Consider the following 7,676-nt stretch of genomic DNA (forward strand, 5'->3'; position numbering starts at 1 on the left):
AAATAGCCCTTGTAGGTTCTGGCGTGAGGTAGTTCCCTTGTTTTCCTCATTTTCTGTATCTGCTTAGTTGCCTTTTTCGGGGGTGGGGGGCAGTTGTACCTGGAAGACCGCACAGCACTTTAGATACTGCTCTCAGTGCTGTGGGCGAGGCTCTCCAGGAGTCTGCGTAACAGTACAAACCTTGCTGGAGGGTCTGTTTGTCCAGGAAAAGGTGCAGTTCTGTGGGCCTGGAATCTTTTAAATTGTTGCATGTTGTGTTTTGTGATATACACGGATTTTATTGAACCAAGAGATTGAGGTGAGCGTGTTGAGGTCTGTAAAGAGAAACGGAATGTACTGCAGCTCTCTGAAGCTGGGGACAGAATGAAGCCACAGGAGGGACAGAAAAGGTTCCCCTCGCAGGGGCACTGGTGGGTGACTCCGTCCTGTGGCTTCTCCCTCTGACACCATCGGCCAGTCGGCCAGCGGGATGCCAAGGACTATTGAAAGACTTTAATTTCCTGAAAGCTTTTTATTTTTAATTTTAATTTATTTTAAATTTTAGTTCCAGTAGCGTGAGCGTCTGATTATATTAGCTTATGGTGATTGCAGACTTCCCTGTATTTCTCAGTGCTCCCGCAAGCTTTGTAAGTGGGCTGTGTCAGCCAATTTGGGGAGTCCCCGGCCTTGCCACCGTCAAGGGGTCCTGAGCTCACATGGAGGGCAAAGGAGGGAAAGAAGAGTTCCTAGAAATTCATGTTTCTTTATTGTCTTTACTTCATCTACAGACGTTTAGTGAGCGGCTGAAGTAGGGATTTGGATTTGTTTCCCAAGCCAGTGAGTTTTAACTGCATCATTTTTTTTTTTTTTGAATACTTCATATTTGTTCCTCTGATTTAAAATACCAACCTTTGGGGGGCACCTGGGTGGCTCAGTCAGTGAAGTGTCTGCTTTCGGCTCAGGTCATGATCCCAGAGTCTCAGGATTGAGCCCCACTTCAGGCTCCCCGTGGAGTGGGGCGTCTGCTTCTCCCTCTGACCCAACCCCCCCATGCTCTCTCTCTCTCATTCTTTCTCAAATAAATAAATAAAATCTTTTAAAAATATAAAATAAAATACCAACTCTTGGAAAATAAACTTCTATATTTTTATAGGTGTTTCTGGGCTTAATATATAGTTTAATATCTGTTGTTACTGGGACCTGTTATGTAATACATTGATGGGTCTAAATTTTTAGACCCGATATTTGGGTCTAAATGTTTGGCCCGATATTAAATATCGGGCCAAACATTTTTCATTTGTTTTTGAAGATGATATTGTATAATATCGGCTGTTTATTCTCCCAGGAAAGTTTATAATCATTGGGCCATTTTAATAAACACTTAATGGCAATATTTAAATTGTGCCAAATTGCATTAGGTTGCACTAAATCTATCTGGGAGAAACTAAGATCCCTGAACTAGCACAATGTCCATTAAGAGAACCTCATTCAATGTGGGTTCAGTGTTTCTTCAGTCCAGTGCTGCAATTTGCTTCCTATATTTAGTATACATTTCTTTAAAAAATTGATTTATATTTCCCAAATGTGTTTTTTATTTATTTTAATTTCTTACACATTTGGGCTGGGATACAGGGAAGGTATTGTTTGAATATATTTATTTTTTAACTTAAAAACTTAACTGTGGCTAAGCTATCTTGTTAGGATGGTTTGGGAGTTGATCCTCTGGTTTCTACGTAGATAATCACGTCATTTGCAAATAATAGTAAATTTCTTTCCTCCCTTTTGATATTTTATCTCTTTTTCCCCCCTTCTAGACTCGTGGGCCTTAGAATTTCCAGAACAAACTTAAATAATGGGTTAATGTTAGTATTCCAAATTTTATTTATTTGAGAGAGAGCAGGAGCAGGAGGAGGGGCAGAGGGAGAAGCAAACTCCCTGCTGAGCAGAGAGGCAACCTTGTGTCCTGACCTAAGCCAAAGGCAGACACTGTAACTGACAGAGCCACCCAGATGCCCACTCTAGTTCTACTCTAATAAGTTGGTTAGTTTATTTTTATTTACGATATTTTTTTATTGAAGGATAATTGACATACAATGTTGTATTAGTTTTAATTATAAAACAGTGATTTAAAAAAAGCGTAGTGACTTAGTATTTATTTACAGCATAAAATGGACACGGCAATAAGTCTAGTTACCATCTGTCGCCATACAAAGTTGTTACAATATTATTGACCACATTCCTTATGCGGTACATTTCATCCCTGTGTTTTATTTATTTTATAACTGGAAGATTGTACCATTTACTTGTTTCGTCCCTCCCTCCACCCTAGTCCCCTGTGGCAATCATCACTTGTTTTCTGAATCTCTGAATTGGCTTGTGTTGTTGGTTGCCTTTTGTTTTGTTTTTCAGATTCCACAAATACGTGAAATCATTTGCTGTTTGTCTTTCTCAGCCTTATTTCATTTAGCATCTAGCTCCATCCCTGTTGTTGCAAATGACAAGATTTCACTCTTTTTTACAGCTGAGTAATATTCTGTTGTATAAATATGCCACATCTCATTTATCCATGTGTTTATCGATGGACATTTGGGCTGCTTCCATATCTTGGCTGTTGTAAATAATGCTGCAAAAACATAAGGGTGCATGTGTCTTTTTGAATTGGTGTTTTCATTTTCTTCAGATAAATATGTCAAAATAGATTGCTAAATTTGTTAATTTTTAAATTATTTTTTTGTTTTTTTAAGTAGGGTCCATGCCCAGCATGGAGCCCAACACGGGGCCTGAACTCATGACCTGGAGATTAAGACCTGAGCTGCGATCAAGTGTCAGACGCCCAACCGACTGAGCCACCCAGGCAGCCCTGTGATTGTCCTGTTTTTAATTTTTTGAGGGACCGCTGTACTGTTTTCCATAGAGACTGCACCAGTTTGCATTCTCACCAACAATACATGAGACTCTTTTCATCCACATTCTTTTCAATACCTGTTGTTTCTTACCTTTTTGATCGTAGCCATCCTGACAGTTATGAGGTAATACGTCATTGCAGTTTTGTTTTGCATTTCCCTAACGATGAATGATGTTGAACGTCTTTTCATGTGTCTGTTGGCCATCTGGATGTCTCCATTGGAGAAATGTCTGTTCAGGTCCTCTGCCTGTTTTTTAATTGGGTTGTTAGTTTTTTCAAAACATACTGAGTTGTAGGAGTTCTTCATGTATTTTAGGTGTTAACTTCTTATCAGGCATGTTATTTGTGAATATCTTCTATTCAGTAGGTTGCCTTTTTTGTTTTGTTGGTGGTTTTCTCCATGGTGCAAAAGCTTTTTAGTGTGATGTCGTTCCATTTGTTTATTTTTGCTTTTGTTTCCCTTGCCTGAGGAGACGGATAAAAAAAAATATTGCTAAGACCAATGTCAAGAGCTTATCGCCTATGTTTTTTTTCTTGGAATTTTATGGTTTCAGATCTTACATTTAAGTCTTTAATCTATTTTGAATGTATTTTGTGTATGGGATAAGAAAGTGGTCCGGTTTCATTGTTTTGCACGTAGCTGTCCAGTTTCCCCATCGTGTATTCTTCCCTGCTTTCTTGCTCATGCTCTGATACCCTACACTGGGGCGCCCCTCCTGGACCATGGAAACCCTCATCTCTCTTGGGTGCTGACATTCTAGACTAATATCCAAGATAAACAAAGGTAAATGCTATTTAAAGTGGTAAGGACAGATTGTAATCAGTAATATACTATTGCAAAAGGGAAACGAGCCTAGAGAGATCCAAACTCAAATTTTTATTCATACAGAGGTGAGGGGCATTTTAAAGGGAGGACAAGGGAATGGGGAGGGGGAGGAGTGGGGGCTCAGGAGAGTCAGAAAGGTGAAGAATTACAGAAAGCAGGAAGGGGATTGGCCCGTGTGAGGCTCACCTGGGTTGGCTAACTGGTGCTGATGGACGGTGGCCTTCGTCACCTGTGTCAGCTCCAGACCCCGTGCCAGGCTGTCAGCCAGCACAGGCACGGTCCGCACCCCGGTCAGGCTTCAGGACGTTACACCAGGCTGTCCTGTACCTGACCTCCGTGGCCTTCGCTCGGCAGCCCTGGACGAATCTGTTAGGCAGAGGAAGGATGTGTCTAGGGCACTAGCCCTTTCTGGACTTTGTAACCAGATGAGGCTGGGTTTCAGTCCGGTCTGCCAGTCGGCACAGGCTCTAGCAATTTGTTCTTTGGAAGGACCGGGGATGCTTCTGAGCAGGACTGGAGTGTGTGGGGGCACAAAGGGAAGTCTTCGTTTCAAAAAATAAGCATTTGCTGAAGTACAAAAAGCCTGCCTTGTCACTGCTGTTGATAAAACGTATTCTTCTTGGGGGGCCCCAACATCAAACCGCTTGAGCTGTGAGCCCCGAGATGCGCAGTGTTTCAGGACACCCCCCAGACACAGCAAGTGACGCACGGTCTCCTCCTGTGTGCCTGCACCTAGCTCGAGGCTGGAATTGTTCACCAGTCGTATTTATTTTTATGTTAGGAGGAGAGCAGGGAGGCAGATGCCTAGGATAAGCTGTCATTGGGACAAGGAAGACAGCCCGAGAAAAACAGACTTGGCCAGACTAGTCCTTTGAACTGTGTTTAAAGCTTTCCTCACCGGTGACATTTGTGTCCCCTTTTTTCTTTCTCTACAAAACTTAGTGTAAAGCAGACCCTGGGAGAGCCTGGGACTCACCTCCTCGTGGAAGGGAAGAGGGACCAGCCCGGGAGCTGGGACTGAAGGGTAGTCGGCGGCCCAAGGAAGACAATGGTGTGCGCCCTCCTAGGAGGCCAGCCCTGCCCCACACCCTGCGTGCGTCTCTTTTGTACCATATGTTGTTGGTACCAGGTAGCAGGTCTGAATTTTAAATGTAGGTTTATTCGTCTTCCACTCCACATTCTTTGCTTTATAAATGATTGCTTAGTCAACCAATAAACAAGCACAAGAAAATAAATTTTATAAATTTTATTTTCTGAAAGACCTTTTCCCCAGTTTTCACCCTTCACTCCTCTGGGTTATAGATGTGTGGGTCAGTGGAAAATGTGAGAAGGTTTCTATACTTTAAGGGAGCCCATTTGGGGGGAAACTGTACTTGTTAGGTCCCAGGGAGAAAGCAAACTTGTTTCTAGAAGCAACTAAAAGCGAAATGTGAGGAAAAAACAGAGGAGTCCACCGAAGGAAAGGAGAGGAATATGTGCCCACACGGGAGGCCCAGAAAGAAGTAGGAGACTCTGGCCTGATGGGCAAACCCCGTGATCCTGGCTTCTGAGAGCCTGGGGTTGGCCGTGTCGGTGCCGGAGACGTGGATTGGAGAGAACTAGTCTCTCAGTCTCAACACCAGATGGGATAAGGAAGGGAATTCGTAGGTTTAGATAATTCTATGTTCTGAAAAACAAAGGAAATTAAAGAAGAATTGGGTCCTTTACCATCTCACCCATGTCTTCCCTAACTGGTCTCCCACACCACCACAGGCCATTCCAGGCATTGAGGCACTCGGTGATTGAAGACACACCCACACCCACACACCCACACCCACCCACCCACCCACACACACACACACACACACACACGTACTGACACCGTATACCAGACACGGTGGTTGTGTGTTGAAGACATTACAAAGGGATGTGTCATGGTTCCTGCACTTCCCGAGTCTACAGTGGGGGGGGGGGTGGAGGGAACTGTTGCAAATGAACCAGGGGTGGGGGGTGTGGAGGGAGGAACTAGGGGAGGTGTTGGAGGTGCCCTGAGGGCAGGACACAGTCTTGAGGCAGCTGTGAAAGGGCAGGAGCGGCCCTCGGGCATCTCCTGTCCTCCACCCTTGGGGCTTCGCACGTTCCTCCCTTACTCAGCCTTCTCGGGAACCTGCCCTCCTGTGCTCTTTAGCAGAGTCCATTTTTTCCCTTCCAACTAGATTCTTCCCCCGGGTTGGAATCATGCTCACTTTAAGCTCCTTTCTTGACGCCCCGTCCTCCTGCAGCTGGCCGCTGGTCTCGTCCCTGCGCTTGGTGGCCAGCCCGGTGAGCCGCCGGCTGCTCTCGCCCCTGCCTGCCCCCTCCTCTCGCCGGATCCCTGCAGAGGGCACGGGTGCCTCCACTCCTTTTTGAAACCATGCCTCTCTTCCCTCTCTGAGCACCCAATTCTCTTGGTTTTCCTTCTCTCTTTTTTAGGCTCTTCTTTTTTCCTTTTCTTAAAAAGGCGAATTATGCCCCAGGCTGGCCGTTCAGTGTTGGGCGTTCTGTAAGGCTCCTTTGCAGGCTTTCCCTCCTTACGCCATCCTGTCGCCTGGGGCAGCCTCCGCCATGCTAAGCATTTCAATCACCAGCTGCATCTAGAAGCTTCCTGGATTTACAGGTGAAGCCCAGATCTCCCGGGTGTCTACTTCCCTTCCTGTCATCTTCACTTGGGTGTGAGCTCTGTCTCACAGGCATCTCCATCCGGCCAGTAGCAAACCCAAACCGAGGAGTCGCCCCATACCTTGCCACCTGTTCAGTATCCGGGTCTGTCAAGTGTATCTCCTACAGCGAATAATCTGTTTACTCCTCCCCACACCCGCCGCTCCTCCGGGGGCCAGCACCTGCTCCCGGACGGCACAGTGAACTCCTACTTCAACCTGTTCTCTTGTGCAAAAACCTTGGAACACTAGAACCCGGATCACAACCCGTCCGCTCACACGTTTCCTATTGATTTCAGGAGAAAGACCAAGGCGGCTCCTGGCCCACAGTGTGTTCTCGCTCCCCCCACTTCTGGGGCCTCCTCACCAACCACCCAGCGCTCGGTACTCTGGCCGCACTGGATTGCTCCCCGGTCAGCAAACCTTGGCTGGTGCTGCGGCCTCTTTCCCAAGTGCTCTTCTCTTTAGGCCTCCTGCATCTGTTAACTATGGTCCTTCAAGTCCCTGCTTCATTGAAACTGAGAGGCGGTGGTCCCGTCTCACCCTCACACTGGGGCATGTGCCCTTCTCATCCCTGCTGATAACCCGGGTTCCCGTTCTGTTTCCTTTGCCACTGTCCTCATCCCCATACGTGTGTGTCTCCACTCCCCTGAGACATTGTCCTCCCTGAAGTGGGTCTGACTTTGGTCTCTGCCGGGAACCCATGTCATACGTTCGTTAATGCTCATTTAGGGCTTGATGCTGTCGCTTTTTCTCATGGTCCCGATCCTGCCCATGTGGGGGAATAATGAAAGCGGACACACTGCACGCACTCAGCAGACTGGAGTGGGGCCGAGCCAGTGGGGGGGGGGGGGGAGTAATGAACGCGGACACTCCGCACGCACTGTGCGGACTGGAGTGGGGCCGAGCCAGCGTGGGTCTTGCACACACACTTTAGGAAGAAATGGTAAGTGAGTGAGGTGACCGTGGAGTGAGGCCCCCCGAAGGCAGGCGGGATTCCAGCAGTCAGAGGAGCAGAGGACGGGCGTCCGGGACAGCTGTGGCAGCAGGATCAAGTGTTCGAGGGCAGAGGAGGAACCCTGGACAGTGTCTGTTACTTAAGGATCGAGGGATCTACATGGATCCACAAACCAGAGGAAGGGCAGAGGTCGCGATGGTCCGAAAGAAGGTAGCTGGGAAAAGTGGCGTCTGGGGGACGCCCGAGCCCTACATGCCTTACAGAGGCAGCTCTGATCCCAGCTCGAGCATCCACAGGAAGCAAGTTATCTGGAAGAGTCCAGGTTTCCTACCC

The 7,676-nt window shown here is 47.0% G+C and overlaps 1 protein-coding gene across 2 annotated transcripts in view; it reads left to right on the top strand.

Moving 5' to 3' along the window:
* Window positions 1-4,879, top strand: part of SLC17A1 (solute carrier family 17 member 1) — a 40,542-nt gene extending 35,663 nt beyond the window's left edge. For both annotated transcript variants that reach the window (XM_057304962.1, XM_026511248.4), the window contains exon 13: window positions 4,653-4,879. The gene's annotated coding sequence lies outside the window, so the exon portion shown is untranslated. The remainder of the gene's footprint in view (window positions 1-4,652) is intronic.
* The last annotated feature ends 2,797 nt before the right edge of the window (window positions 4,880-7,676 follow it).

Source organism: Ursus arctos, unplaced genomic scaffold (genome assembly GCF_023065955.2).
Source record: "Ursus arctos isolate Adak ecotype North America unplaced genomic scaffold, UrsArc2.0 scaffold_31, whole genome shotgun sequence".
NCBI classification, from domain to species: Eukaryota; Metazoa; Chordata; class Mammalia; order Carnivora; family Ursidae; genus Ursus; species Ursus arctos.